Source organism: Chelonoidis abingdonii, chromosome 4, assembly GCF_003597395.2.
Source record: "Chelonoidis abingdonii isolate Lonesome George chromosome 4, CheloAbing_2.0, whole genome shotgun sequence".
Lineage (NCBI taxonomy): Eukaryota > Metazoa > Chordata > Testudines > Testudinidae > Chelonoidis > Chelonoidis abingdonii.
The window spans coordinates 139,829,380-139,845,662 of record NC_133772.1 but is presented as its reverse complement, the minus strand read 5'-3'; positions in this window follow the sequence as shown (position 1 = coordinate 139,845,662).

Sequence of the window (16,283 nt, the reverse complement as noted above, 5' to 3'; positions counted from 1 at the left end):
CACCAATTTTGGCCTTTGGGGGATTGTACAGGAAAATATGTAGGGGGAGGGGGGAGGATACAAAGTCACTAACTGGAATAAAGAGCTTCAGAGTCACAAAAACTGCAAATGTCTCAAATCACTCCCTTTAAAACACCCAGGGTAGAGAACTATGCCATTGGCCAAACCGGACAACCTCTATGTAAAAGAATAAATGGATACAAATCAGACATCAGGAATGGTAACATAGAGAAGCCAGTAGGAGAACACTTCAATCTTCCTGGACATTCTATAACAGATTTTAAAGTAGCCACCGTTCAACAAAAGAACCCTTCAAAAACTGACTTAAAAGAGAAACTGCAGAGCTACAATTAATTTGCAAACGTAACACCGTTAATGTGGCTTGAATAGGGACTGGGAGTGGCTGGCTCACTACAAAAGTAATTTTCCCTCTCTCTGTATTGACACCTCCCCATCGGTTATTGGGAGTGGACCACATCCACTCTGACTGAACTGGCCTTGTTAACACTGGTTCTCCACTTGTGAGGTAACTCCCTTCTTTTCATGTGTCGGTATATTGATGCCTGTATCTGTAATTTTCACTCCATGCATCTGAAGAAGTGGGGTTTTTACCCACAAAGGCTTATGCCCAAATAAATCTGTTCATCTTTAAATTGCCATTTGAAGAGTATGAATTCAGATTTCAGTGAATTTGCATGGAATTACAGGAGAATATTTATTTCACGAGCTGAGGGCAATTATGCAAAATGGTCATATATGTCAGGCTCTAATACAGCGTTGCACTGTGCAGAATTTATGTACAGTCAGTAATTGCGCTGTTCCGGGCCACGGAAGAGTGTGCAACATTTGCACTGAAACCTACTTTGTTACATTAATTTCAGTGATAACTGTTCAATTACTGAGCCCCTGCCTCACAGCTAAGGAATTATCCAAGATATGTAACATCAAGTCAACACACTTAGGACATGATCAGATACTTGTCTTAGAATATCCCTTTCCTCCATTAAAATCATCGTAGAATGTGTGTTTGATTGGGCAGGGTAGCATTGTTACCCGGGATTCTTTCAATCAAAAGTTCTTGGTAATTTTTATTCTGTGTGAGGAAGTGTCAGGAAATAAATGAGGGGAGACACGGCCGCCCGACAGATAGAAGACCGGCACAAACAGGACAACTCGAATGCTTTCACTTAAAGCTACACTTTACTTAGTCTCAAGCACCTACACATGTCTGCAGCAGGTTAATAAAACATCCCCAACCCTCGATAATTACCGAAGCTGAGAGTGACTTTCGAGCGGCACCGTAACAGGCTTCTGCTGGGCAGGCTTCCATCTGCTGGGGGGACCAAGATGCATCCAGAGGGAGTGTCCCTGAAGAGCCTCCTTCTGAGAAGTCCCATTACCTCAAACTTTTTCCCTTTATTTATACATTAGTAATACAGTGACATATCCCTTAAAGAAACCTTGCTAAGCAAGCAGGTTTAAAAGATCAAGCACCTTATGATCATTAATTAACCAGAGATTTTTTTTTTCAGAGTGTCCATGCCTTTGGGCCCTGACAAACATTCCTGGGGCTGCATATAGACAGGCTTCTTGTTTTCTAAAATACACACATCAGCAATTTCAACATTCTTAGCAGGAAGGGTGCAGGGTCAAGCTGCCCTGTCTGTGGCACCCAAAACCCCCTCCCCTCCTGCCTTGGTTATGCTGAGGCCGCTGCATGATCAATTTACGACCTGCTGACTTGGCTACTTTTAGCAATAAGCAAGAATGGCTCAGCATGGCCTGCTAACTTGGCTACTATTAGCAACAAGCAATAGTGGTTTAGGCACTTTACTGGTTTGCCAAAATCTTCCTGTACAGACATAAGGAGTTGAAAAAGGGAATTCAGAAGTCATGTACTGAACAAAGGCATATGCCATTTATTTAGCATCTGTTCAACCAACCACATCCTATTAAGAAGGACCAGTAAAGTTTAAGGGACATCAAAGTAAAAAGGCTGGAATAAATGGGCACTATGAATTAACAGTGCTTTGATTTGTATTCAGTAAACACAGGGACCAGTGGAATCCTGATTATTAATACAATCCTTTGTTTATGGAGGCTGCGATAGTGACTTTTTAATGCCCCTCCCGCTATTAGCCTATGTAGCAACCCAGATAACTCCGTTTCTTGAGTAAGCCAAGGTCAGGCCACTCTTCCATAAAAGTCTCCTGAGGAAAGCAGTAGAGTTAATAGGTAATAATGAAGTAATCAAACAGTTCTAAGTGCTCTAATCAGTTCATTTAGCAATGCAGTTCCTGGGAAGAATGGGAAGGCAGCATTCCTTTCGACAGCCATAAAGGAGTCGACAAATAGGAAAAGAGAAAGTGGTTGTACGAACAGGAAGCTGTTGAAAGTAAATGATAAATTTAAGCTGTGGGAGAGAGCAGAAGTGCAGTCAATGGCAAACATGAGTGAAGAGAAATGAACTACTTTCCATCTGGGGAACGTGGCATTTACTCACATCTCCTTTGGGGAATAAGATGTTAACTTGCTTCTGCTCTCCTGTGATAAGCAAATCCTAGTTACCCTGAGGGTTAAATTCCAGGCCTATGTAAGGGATAGCACAGGACAGGGCATGCATTGTGTTGTAATCACATAGGAGGTATGAAGGGAACCCAAGTGCCTTCAGCTAGAAAAGCAGTATGTAGTTATTGCAACACAACGCACAAGACCTGGAGTGTGTTATCCTGCTTATCAAAAGGACACTAAAAACAAACAAGTTTGTTACTTTTCAAACAAACTAACAATGTTATGATAAGGTGTTAGTTTCCACTCTGGAGAAAAAAAAATCACTCAAGATTTTTTTTAATTATTATTAACATTAAACTGGAGACGTTCAACATTTCTATCTATTGTAAAATGTTCCATTGAAAATGGGAAATGTGATGAATTAGTGAAACAGGTGAGAGGTTTTCAACTTGTTTCTCAAACGAGTGACATTTCTTGTGCAACATTTGGTCTTTTCACAGACTTGAACTCTGGGAACAGAACTTTTAAATTTTCAAGAGAAACTGTTTCTAAGTTGATTGTCTTTTCCTTTTCTTTCACCCAATCAGTAAAAACATCAGCTGCCCACGCACTTGTTTTTCTTTTGCTTTGTTTTTTTTGTTTTTGCTTCATCTCTAGTATCTTCTCTTTCGTTAAGTTGTTTACTTGTTAGAGTTTAGTCTTTTATTTTTTTATTTAGTTTTTCAACAGCAGCTTTTTTCCCCTTGTCCTTTTAGCCCCTTTGTCTATTGGCATAGCTCCAAAAAGATCAAATGTTACAAGAGGAATGTCACCCATTTCAAAAAACTTTAAAAATCTCTCGGAGCAACGTGTCTATTTCTTGTGGGTTTAATATGTCATGTATTAGTTCTGTTTTTCAAAGTCTTAGTGCTGCAAGTCCTTGAAAATGCATCCAGCAGGTACCTGAGGGCACTTGAGGTCCAATTCACAGTGCTTAATGTGTAGAACTAAGTTTTTGAAAACTCTGTAACCTTTAATCCACAATTCTGCATTTGCATGACCACCACAACTGATGTATGTGTGATCTACTGTCTGGTTACGCTCAGCAGCATATTAATTGCAGAAATCATGACCTGTACAAATCTGCAATGAGCCATCAAGTGCTTCTGCATGTGTGGATTGACTGAATACATTTTGTGACGGCTTCAGTCACAGAGATCCCCTTGAGACTGTCATCTGATGTGCTGAAATTACCTCTGAGCCAGTTTTCCCTAATGGCTTGGGACTCCAGAACCCAGCCTTGTTGATCCAGACACACTAGCCTGCTGAACCACACCCCCAAAGCTGCAGGCTTTAACTGAAAACCACTCAGCAGGTTACTTATTTCCAGCACCCAGACACCCAGTTCCCAATGGGATACAAACTCCAGATAAATCTGTTTTACTCCATATAAAGTGTATAGAGGGTAACTCATGAATTATCTGCCCTCTATAACACTGATAGGGAGATATGTACTGCTCTTTGCTCCCCCAGGTATTAATCACTTACTCCGGGTTTGTTAATAAACAAAAGCAATTTTATTAAGTATAAAAAGGAGGATTTAAGTGGTTCCAAGTAATGACAGACAGAACAAAGTAAGTTACCAAGTAAAATAAAACAAAACACGCAAGTCTAAGCCTAACACATTAAGAAACTGAATACAGGTAAATCTCACCCTTAAGGCTGATCTACACTGGGGGGGGGGGAATCGATCTAAGATACGCAACTTCAGCTATGTGAATAGCGTAGCCGAAGTCGAAGGATCTTAGATCGAGTTACCTACCATCCTCACGGCACGGGATCGACGTCCGCAGCTCCTCCTGTCGATTCCACTACTGCCCTTCGCGTTGGTGGAGTTCCAGAGTCGACAGGAGATTGTTCAGGGATCGATATATCGCATCTAGATAAGACATGATATATCGATCCCAGAGAAATTGATTGCTACCCGCCGATATGGCCGGTAGTGAAGACATAGCCTCAGAGACGTTCCAATAAGCTTCTTTCACAGACTAGACTCCTTCCTAGTCTGGGGCCAATCCTTTTCCCTGGTACAAACCTAGTTAATTCCAGCTCAGGTGGTAACTAGGGGATTTCTCATGACTGGCCATCCCCTTGTTCTGCTCCACCCCCTTTTATAGCTTTGGCCCATAGCTTTGTCTATCTGAATCCCCATCACTCCTTCTAAATAGAAAAGCACAAGGTTTAAGAAGGATTCCAGTTCAGGTGACATGATCACATGTCACTGTACGACCTCATTCTTCATTACCTAGTAGCTGGAAGACAGGTACCCAGGAAGGCTTGCAGGTAAACAAACCCATTCACAGTTCATTGATTCTGAAGCACTCTTAATGTCTGCCACTTAACATGTTTACGTCAGTAATACATGTTTGTATCTTATTCTCTTAACTCCAGACATAGAAATAATACAGGCAAATAAATAGAATGAACACACTCAGTAGATTATAAGCTTTGTAATGATACCTTACAAGAGACCTTTTGCATGAAGTATATTTCAGTTACATCATATTCACACTTATAAACATATTTCCATAAAACATACGGAGTGCAACATCACACGTTTCTCTGTCATTAAAAGTATACAACATTTATTTTTTACAACTTTCTGCAATTTACTTTTATTTTGTATAAAATGAAGAATCAGCAATGAAATATTATTTTAAAGAAACAAAATGTTTCCTCAATAGATTCAAGCTTGGTTCCTGAAACACAGCAGTTCCCAGCTGTAGAAAATTCTGAAAGCAGTCGTTACTCGACTGGTGCCACTGGAAATGATCAGGAATTTTAGATATCTAGAACTTTAACCTGAAATATAAACTTTTGGCCTGATATTTACAACTAATTTAAGGAGGAACACCTCTGATTGGGCTTCAAGGACAGAAAGCTTAGTGAGTATGCATTAATATTGTGAAATCATGAGACAGAGTTAAGTACATTTAACATAGCCTTCAAGTATTTATTATACTAAAATATATATGTGTACTTCTAAAGAATTTTAAAAGAGCTGGCTGAGGAGCTCACAAAATCATTATTGTTGACGTTTAATAAGACTTGGAACACCCGGGAATTCCAAATGAATGGAAGAAAGCTAATAATGTGCCAATATTTAGAAAGGGTAAATGGGATGTCTGGGGAATTCTAGGCCTGTCAGTCTGAGATTGACCACAAGCAAGATAATGGAGTGGCTTATATGGGACTTGATTAATAAAGAATTAAAAGAGGGATAAATAATTAATGCCAATCAACATGGTGTGAGACAGAAGCCCATTGGTGGTTCACTACTCTGTGTCAACATTGCATCAAGCCTGACATATTCACTACAACTAACACATTGTTGTCATAATACACACCCAAAAGGTAGCATGTAGTATATCATTGGATAACTAAAAAGTCCCTGATCACAAATATTATTGTGTGGTGTATTTACAGAGGGTGAACAAAGAGATATGAATATGTGCTAGAATTTTATTCTTAAAATGTGTTTGGTGAGCAGTGCGTAAGCACAGTCTGCCTTAGATAAGGAATGTGTATTTGCTTGTCTGAACAGCCTGGTCATCAGGAGAAACAATGGAAGTATATTTACATATAAGGTAGACAAAACTGTCAAGCTAAGAAGCAAGGACAAAAACAGAATAGCTTCTCAGAGAGAGAGAGAGAGAAGCTTGGTATTGGCTTACTTTTCAAAGAATACTTTTTGAAGGTTTACGGTGCTATAAAGTCAGGGAATTGGAACCTCAACTGATAAGAAATTGAATCAACTGATTTTATACATTATTATTGTATTACAAAAGTTTATTAAGTAAGTTTTATGAAAGCGGGTGACACAGTGTTGATTAATTTCTTTGTGAAATGTCTGTATTAACACTATATGAGGAATTATGGATAATAACTGATATTATCCCTCAAAGCATGTAACCAAACACAGGGAGAAACAGGTTTTCTCCAAGACAGCTTCCTTCCCTCCTATCCACTTGTCTCCAATGTAAATTAAGCATTATGGAATCAAAACAATGGAATTCCCAGCTTCAGAGGGGGATGGGAAGTCCACAGGCATGGATGAACAGCAGGAAATCTTCCTGCCTCTTGAAACAGAGGCAATGAAATTTGGAGTGATATAAGGAGGGCAAAAGACCTTTAAGTTGTCCATGACTTGGGGGAACACCAAACTTCAAGTCCTTCAGACACCAGGGATGAAGTCTCTGGAAACTGAGTTGAGGTGAGAAACCTGCTGAGGCAGCGATTGTAACTTGCTAAAATTAAGTTTTAGTCTTAGAAGGGTATTTTCATTATTGTTTGATTGTAACACTTTCTATCTTTTCCCTATATTGTTGGCATAAATTAGTGACTTTATCTAATAAACTCATTTTACCTTAGCTATAACACACTTCAGTACTGTGACTGAAATTAGAGTGTTTGTCAAAATCCAGTCAATTAATGAGCTGCAATGTGTTGTCTCTTTAACAGAGCAACAAATTCTGGAACTTCTGTAAGTGTTCCAGGAGAGGGCTGCAGGGGGCGTCTCTGGGGAACTCAGGAGTTGGTGTTCACGGTTTGGTACCCAGAAGGCAAGGTATGGACGGGCAGAGCCCTGAGGAGTTTACTGGCTAGGGAGACAAGCTGGTATGTCAGGGAGAATTGCATAACTTGGCAGTAGCAAACCTCTCACTTACTGAGGCTGAGAGGGGGAACACAGGAAATCACAGTTCTGGGACCCTCAGCAGATTGCCATGTTGGCAGACAGTTTCAGAAAAAAATCAGGACTGGGAGGGTGCCGGGGTCACTCTGCTAACAGTAAGTGCATGGTGGAAGGCAGAGTGTGACCTGTAAGCTTGTGGGCTGCCTGCTGATGTCCAGGCTGTGAGCCACAGCACCATAGCATTGAAGGCACCAGGGTGTTGACACAACCCCTCACTGGTCTGGGCTGAACCTCAAAGTGTCACACATGGTTTATGGAAAATAGATCCTATCAAACTAACTCTTGGATTAGATGACAAATTTGGGTGATAAAGGTAATAATGCTGATGTAATGGACAGACATTCCAGTTGGCGCTGTAAGACATTTTGTTTGACAATCTATAAAGATATATAATTACAATGGCACACATTAAATGGATTAAAAAGCTGGCTAACTGAGAGGTCCCAAAATGCAACTGTTACCAGGTAATCTTCACAGAACATGTGTTTCTAGAGGGGTCCTGCTGGGACTGGTTCTTGGCCTCCACTATTTAATATTTCTATTAATTATCTGGATGAAAACATAAAATCTGAAGATGACACATAAATTGGGGGAGTGATGATTAATGAAGAGGACAGGTCACTCATACAGACCAATCTCAACTGCTTAGTAAGAAAGGCACAAGCAAAACAATATGTGTTTGGATATGGCTAAATAGGAATATATACATCTGGTAACAATGAGTGCAGGCCATTCTTACAGTCTGGGGAATCCTATCTGGAGAAGCAGTGATTCAGAAAAAGATTTTGGAGTACTGATGGATAGTGAGATGAACATGAGCTACCAGTGTGATGTTGTGGCCAAAAGGGCTAATGTGATCCTGGGATGCATAAACAGGGGAAGCTTGAGGAGGAGCAGAGAGGTTATTTTACCTCTGTATGTGTCACTGGTGTGACTGCTGCTGGAATAGCTGTGTCATGTTCTGATGCCCATAATTTGAGAAGGATGCTGAGTCAACGGGGAGGGTTCTGTGAAGAACCATGGGGATGATTAAAGAATTAGAAAACATGACTCAGTGATAAGCTAAATAGACTGAGCTCCTTGACTATCAAACATAAAGTTAAGGGGTGACTTGATGACATTCTAGAAGTACCTACATGGGGAACAAACTTTTATTAAAGGACTCTTTGGCCTAGCAGAGGAACGTCCAACACAATCCACTGACGGGAAGTTGAAGCTAGACAAATTTGGAATGGAATTAAAGCATACAGAGTAAGTAGCCATTGGGGCAATTCACCAAGAGTTCTGGTGGTTTCTCAAATCACTGCCCCTTTGTAAATCAGGACTGGCTGTTTTTCTAAAAGCTCAGCTCTAGGAATTATGGCAGGGAAGTTCTCTGGCTTGGGCTATAAAGGAGGTCAGACTAGATGATTGCAGAAGTCCCTTTTGGCCTTGCAATCTCTGAAAAGATTTTTACCCTTCCTCACTTCAGTGGGAGGGAGACTTGCTTGTGCTTCACTGGGTGTTTGCTCTCTGATGCCGCCCGACTTACCCCTGGGCTATCCCTTAGTTTGCCTTGCAGGTTAGCAGTAGGGGCACTCCAGTCACTGGCTCCTTTCAAAGTGCTCCCCTGTAGCGTCCAGCCCTTTATCTGGCCAAGCAATCTATGAACCTATAAACAATGAGTGTTCTGTGCACTTTGTATCTTGTCTTCATATATTATTAATACAAAAGTGGTTTAACATTTTCTAACTCCTAATGCAAAATGTTTTGATTTTCTGTGCGTGGAGTATATTATAAAAGTGGTGCATGAGCTGCAGTGTGCCTAGAGCCTTTTCCACTGGACTGTTGTCATGTTAGCAATGAGCTATCTGGCTGCAGTGTCATTGCCGTGCAGGGATTTTTTATTTAAAACTTTTCTGAAATGCTCTCCTTTGTCTTACAGATTGCCTGGACTGCAGTGCTGCCAGGACAACCGGAGTTTTTTAAAGGACAAGGCATATCTCTTGTTAATGAGTGGTGCAACTACTGTACTGAAGCATCTGACAATGAAAGTCGAAATATTAAGTTGGCATCCCTCAAAATTAAAAGTAAGAGGCAAGTGGATACATCATGGTATAGTGCATAAAATCCAAAATCTGAGGAAGGCAAAGGTGGTAGGGAAAACTATTGAAGTAATTTCAGTGGTTGTAAATCAGGCAAGTGAGGTTGTAGTTGGAAATGCATAGTACCTTGCCCAGAACAACTGCCCATTCAGCGACCATGAAAATCTGACTGATTTACAAGAACTCAGTGGAGTAAACATGGAAAGAAATGTGCATTCATGATACAATGGAACAGGTATTGGGAATCATATTGCAAAGATACAGAAGAACATGCTCAAGAATCTTACATCTTCTTCATCAAATCTGGCTGTACTTGTTGATGAATTCAGTATTCTCAGCAGAAAAGCTACCTAGATTGTTCATCTTAAAGTATCTGTGGAGGGTAAAAGTCCTATATTCACATTCCTTGAAACTGTTGGACTTAAGGAGAAGGAGTTGAGGGTATCGTCTCGGGACTCCTTGCATGATTGTGGGATACTGAATTCTCCGACATTTATCTTCAAGAAAACTAGGTTTCATTTGATTCTGATGTGTCCAGTGTCTAGCTTGGCAGAAACTCTTATGTGGCAAAGAGATTACATTCAACATGCCACAGCTGTTCACATGGCTGAACCACAGACTTGGCAGATGCTCATGGGATCACCACTGTGAACTATTTCAAAACATTTATGGAAAAAAAAACAGCATAATATTTCACAGCAAGTCAAAACAAAAATGAACAGGAACTCAATGACTCATCAGCAGATGTAGGGTCCCAAATTCTATCCATTGGATCGATCTTGTATGTATGTTACATGGCTAATAGTTTTAAGCAGTGTATGAGCTGTATCAATGTTATCAGGGCCCTTTATAACCACTTTGAAAATGCTTTTTCTGATGCACTACAAAATTACAAGAAAATTTACACATACAGGGTCTTAACAGTCCGTTTAGTAGGTTCTGAATTCCTGAGACCTGGTGTTGATGTATGATGTGCTCTAAGAGTTGGCTCATTTTATCTCAAGAGCTTCAGGCTTGTTCTCTGACCATTCCCAGGACTGAACATTTGATGAAGTGAACAAATAGAAAGATAGCATCCTTCGACGATTCAGGGGTCAGTCCTGGGGCCGGTTTTGTTCAACATCATTATTAATGATCTGGACGATGGGATGGATTGCACCCTCAGCAAGTTCATAGATGACACTAAGCTGGGAGGAGAGGTAGATATGATGGAGGGTAGGGATAGGGTCCAGAGTGACCTAGACAAATTGGATGATTGGGTCATGTAGTGAGGCGCCCTGGCTCCCAGCTGCTCCCGAGAGGGCCGAGCACCTGATGCTGCCAGAGTCACCGCTGCCAGTTCCCGCCCCCCGGAAGTCATGGGGCGGGACAGGAAGTATAAAAGCCCAGCCCCAGCGCTCATTTGGAGGCCGGCCGCAGAAGAGACCAGACGCGGGTGACCGAGCTCCCGCCCGGCCTGAGCTTCCCCGTGCCTGGTATACTGAGGAGCTGCCTGAGCTTCCCTGTGCCCAGTATCCTAAGGAACCCATGGTCTGGGACCCACTGGAAGACGCTGGTGAGACACAGGTACCCAGAGAGGGGGAGGTCGGAAGTGGCCCAGGGGTAGCCGACCCTGGTTTGGCTCCGGGGGACCCAATGTCGTTGTGTTGCGGCCAGGATCCCCACTGACAGCAGCGTCCCTTTGCCGCTGTTAGGGCCCCGGGCTGGGACGCAGTGGAGTGGGAGGGCCTGCGTCCCCCCTGCCACCCGTCCAAGGGTGGCAGACTCCCTCTCTCCCCGGGCCTGAGGAGGTCTTCTGTATAGACTTACTGTGGGAACTGCTGCTCAGCCCCTACCTGAGGGTCTGAGCCTTGTGCCTGTTTGTTGCCCCACCCTGAGCCAGGGCTTGGGGACTTTATAAACTTCCTCGTTGAACTGCTGCTCAGCCCCTGCCTGAGGACCTGAGCCCTGAACTGCTTGGTGCCCTGCCCTGCCCCAGGGCCGGGGCTTAGAGACTCTTTCTTGGCCCTACCCCTGCTGAGGGGTCTGAACCTTGACCTATTTTGCCATCTGTAGTGAGACGCCCTGGCTCCCAGCTGCTCCTGAGAGGGCCGAGCCCCAACGCCGGAGGTTTACACGTGGTGCCTTCTCTGAGGAGCTCCGCCCAGGATGTGGGCCTGAGCTCTTGACTCTGGTGAGAAGAGGGCTGTGGGGGAGAGACTCCCCTCCCGGGAGATGGACCTGTCCCAGCTCCTTGCCTTCGTGACCGAGAATCAAGAACGACAGCAGGCGTTCCAGTCATGGCAGCAGCAGAAGCAGCAGGCCGCCCACCTCCAACAGCCACGGCAACTTGTCGAGCAGCTGGGGACCCAGCAGCACCAGCTGCTCCAAGAGCTGATCACCCAACACCAGGATTTCCAATGCCAATGCATCCAGCGGCTCGCGGCGGCTCGGTCCGCATCAGAGGGACTCCAGTCTGGGGGCACGAATGGGGCCCCACGGCCCCGTCCCCCGATCTGGCTGATGAAGATGGGCCCCGGCGATGACCCCGAAGCCTTCCTCGTCACGTTCAAGCGAGTGGTGGTCGTCGCAGTGTGGGCCCATGACCAATGGGCTGCCATCCTGGACCCCTACCTGACAGGGACCGCTCAGACGGTCTATCGAGGCCTGTCAGCGGAGGCAGCCCAGGATTACAACCAGGTGAAGGCCGCGGTCCTAGACCCCCTAGATGTAAGTCCGGAGACATTCCAACAGTGATTTAGAAGCCTGGCCTACCCCATCGGGGCCCAGCCTCGTATGGTGGCCTAGGAACTCCACGAGACCTGCAAGCGCTGGTTGCAGCCAGAAAGCCAGACAGCGGAGGAGCTAATGGAGCAAGTGGTGCTGGAGCAGTTCACCCACATCCTTCCCCCGCGGGGAAGGGTCTGGATCCTCCACCATTGGCCTGCGACCTTGGCTGCCGCCGTCTCCTGGATAGAGGACTTCCTCATGGCTGAAGCACCGGTGGGCCCGGCAGTTCGAGCAGCGCCACCGTGGGTAGAGCGCCCTAGGTCCGAGAGAAGACGGTGCCCGGCCGGGCTGATGCCCGAGCTGCATATCGGGGGGCGGAGGCCAGGACCCGTACCCCAGAAACCCCTGGCCGACCCACTCGGACCCTGACTCCAACAATGCGGGGGGACCCCTGGAACCCTCCAGGGGGCACCCCCGGGACCCAGCCTCGGTCTGGATGAACAGACCTGGGGCCCTGTTTTTCCTGTGGGGAGTATGGCCATCTACAATGGGACTGCTCCAGACTCGAGTGCACTCCTGCTGGAGGAGCTGAGCCCTGAACTACTTAGTGCCCCGCCCTGACCCCGGGCCTGGGCTTTATAAACTATTTGTTTGCTCAGCCTCCTGCTGAAGGAGCTGAGCCCTGAACTACTTAGTGCCCCGCCCTAACCCAGGGCTGGGTTTTATAGACTACCTGTTTCCTCAGCCCCTGCTGAAGGAGCTGAACTCTGAACTGCTTGGTGCCCCGCCCTGCCCCAGGGCCTGGGCTTAGAGACTATTTGTTGGCCCTACCCCTGCTGAGGTGTCTGAACCCTGACCTATTTTGTCATCTATAGTGAGGCGCCTTGGCTCCCAGCTGCACTTGAGATGGCCAAGCCCCAACGCCGGACGTTTACAGGCCAAAAGAAATCTGATGAGGTTCAACAAGGACAAGTGCAGAGTCCTGCACTTAGGATGGAAGAATCCCATGCACTGCTACAGGCTGGGGACTGATTGGCTAAGCGGCATTTCAGCAGAAAAGGACTTGGGGATTACAGTGAATGAGAAGCTGGATATGAGTCAGCAATGTGCCTGTTACCAAGAAGGTTAAAGTCATATTGGGCTGCATTAGTAGGAGTACTGCCAGCAGAGATCTAGGGAAGCGATTATTCCCCTCTATTTGGCACTGATGAGGCCACGCCTGGAGTATTGTGTCAAGTTTTGGGGGCCCCACTACAGAAAGGATGTTTACAAATTGGAGACTGTCCAGCAGAGGGCAACAAAAATGATCAGGGGGCTGGAGCACATGGCTTGTGAGGAGAGGCTGAGGGAACTGGGATTGTTTAGTCTGCAGAAGAGAAGAGTGAGGGGGGATTTGAAAGCTGCTTTCAACTACCTGAAAGGGGGTTCCAAAGAGGATGGATCTAGACTGTTCTCTGTGGCAGCAGATGACAGAACAAGGAGCAATGGTCTGAAATTGCAGTAGATAAGGTCTAGGTTGGATATTAGGACACACTATGATTCTAAAACTCTCCAGAGACAAATGTGAGGATTATTGAAAAGAATTCAAATTGATACTCTGAATCCAAATCTAAGGCTGAATTGTGTTAATGTTGGGCAGCTTCTTCTGAGTCTTGTTAACAAAATGAGAAAGTGCCTTTCAAATGGAGATGACATCTTGGCAGATATCAACATCTTGGATTCAAGCAGATGGCCATCAGATTCAAGCATTCGCTCTGTGAGGAAGAAGTTAAAAGGCTGTGTCAACACTGCAGTATAAATACCGAGGAAGAGATCAATCAAATGAGGGACTACATAGAAACCCTCACAGAGAACCTGCATGCAGACTTTTCCATGCAGCATTGCTGAGTTTGAATGAGATTTCAGACTAATGAATAACATTGCAACAGATAAGAGAGCAGTGCTGTCAGTGTCAAATATTGCTAGTTTAAGGCTGATTAATGTGAATGGATTTTCCCTCCCCTCCCCTCCCCTCCCCCTTGCAGTATTTGAACCAAAAATTACCTTAGCTCATGGCTGCAAAATCACCATTCTGCCAATGACATTATATCTAGGTGGTAAAAGGCCCACGCTGCTGAGTCCTCGGGTGACAACCTCTGTGTGTTTTGTGCCCACGCAAACTGTTCTGGATAATGACTATTTGGCTAGGACACAGGTTTAATTAGTGTTGGCACCGTGTTTCAGGTAGATGATGTCCAGTGTACTTATATTATAACCTGTCCATTTTGTTTGACTCAGAGAGTTTAATTTGGTATGTGCTATTTACAAAACTATCAAAATGATTAAATAACGATTATCCTAGCTGAACCCAACTCAATAGAAGGGTGTATCTGCACACCTCTAGTTCATGCCCCAGCCCACCCTGGAACACTACAAAGGTTGCCTTACTCACTTCTTTTAAAATAAATCCTTGCACGACAGGAAGAGAGGAAGGGTGGTCCGACGGTTGGCATGTCAGCCTATGGTTCAGAACACCCAGCTTGGGCCCTGCCTAACTACACGGCTAAATCAGCACCAGTGCAGCAGCGTCAATTCCAGATGGTGTTGAAGTTGCCTCTTGCACTGAGGTTACCTCTCTGGGGGAGGGAACTTCAGTTGCTAGGAAAAGGCAGGTGTTAGTAATAGGAGATTTGATCATTAGAAACATAGATAGCTGGGTTTGTGATGACCGGGAGAACCGTATGGTGACTTGCCTGCCTGGTGCGAAGGTTGCGGATCTCTCGAGGTATCTAGACAGACTTATGAGTAGTGCTGGGGAGGAGCCGGTGGTTGTGGTACATGTAGGTACCAATGACATAGGGAAGGGTAGGAGAGATGTCCTGCAAGCCAAATTTAGGCTACTAGGGAAGAGACTGAAATCCAGGACCTCTATGGTGGCATTCTCAGAAATGCTCCCAGTTCCACACGCAGGGCCAGGTAGGCAGGCAGAGCTTCAGAGTCTCAACGCGTGGATGAGACGATGGTGTAGAGATTAGTCTCCAAGGTGCCACAAGGACTCTTATAGAGCAAACATTTCCTTTAAATTGAGCTATGGCTGTGTAGTACTTGCAAGAGCTGAAGCACATACAAGGCTGCTTTTCCACAACGTCTCACATTTGTACTCATGAATCATCTTATACATACTCCACTGTCTGATAGAAGTTTTGCTAAACAGATGCCATCAGTCCTTACAATCAGCTGAGCAAAGCCAGCAGTACTCACGTGCCAAATTCAAGAGGTTCAGGCAGTTTATAAAAGGGGTTTCTTCACTTGGATGCTGAGCCTAAACCCTTGAAGTCACTTGGAGCCTTTCAGCTGCTTCCAATGGGAGTTAGACCAGGTTCAGAAATTTCCTTATAAATGGTGATATTCACAAAGAGCAAGTCACAAATCTCTAGGTGCATGGCTCTGAGTTCACAAATACGTCCTGCCATTTTATATTCCTGAGTACACTGATGCTGTGATCGCTGTCACGGAGTGTGGGGGAGTCCGGCCCTGCACCCCTCTTCCTGGAACTCACAGTGACTTTTAGCCAACCAGTAAAACAGAAGGTTTATTGGACAACAGGAATGCAGGTTACAGCAGAGCTTGCAGGCACAGTTAGGACCCCTCCATCGAGTCCTTCTGGGCTTTCAGGGTGCTTGGATCCTAGCTAGGATACCCTGAATTCCACCCACGCAGCCCCAAAACCCAAACTGACCTGCCCCTCCTCCCACCGGCTGATCCCTTTCCCCGTTTCCTCAGCAAAGGTGCTCACCCCCCCACCCCGCCTGGCTCAGGTTACAGGCTAAAAGATCCTGTCCCTCACCTAAAGACATCCCTTGCTCTCCCATTCCCCACACAGACAGCCCCTACTCGATCACAATTGCATAGAACCAAATTCTGCCCCTGTTAGTCACACATTTGTTTCTATTTATTTTTAAGGGAGGACTATCTGGCTCACAGTGGAAATCCCAACTAAAATGCACGAACCCCAGGAAGTATAAGAAGAGTCACTGTGACAAAGTTCACTCTGAATTCCCTGTCTTTGGTCATCAGGGAGGGTGAAATTCCGACCCTAGTGCAGTCACATCCCCATGTGCAATTAGGGCCCAATGCTGCTCTCAGTGCAGCCAGCAAGGGTCTGGCCAGAGATGACCATGGGAGCAGGATCTGAACTTTAATAACTCTGGTCTGTGATTGTGATGATCAATGTCCTGACACATCTTTAGGAGGGATCTGAGCTGCAC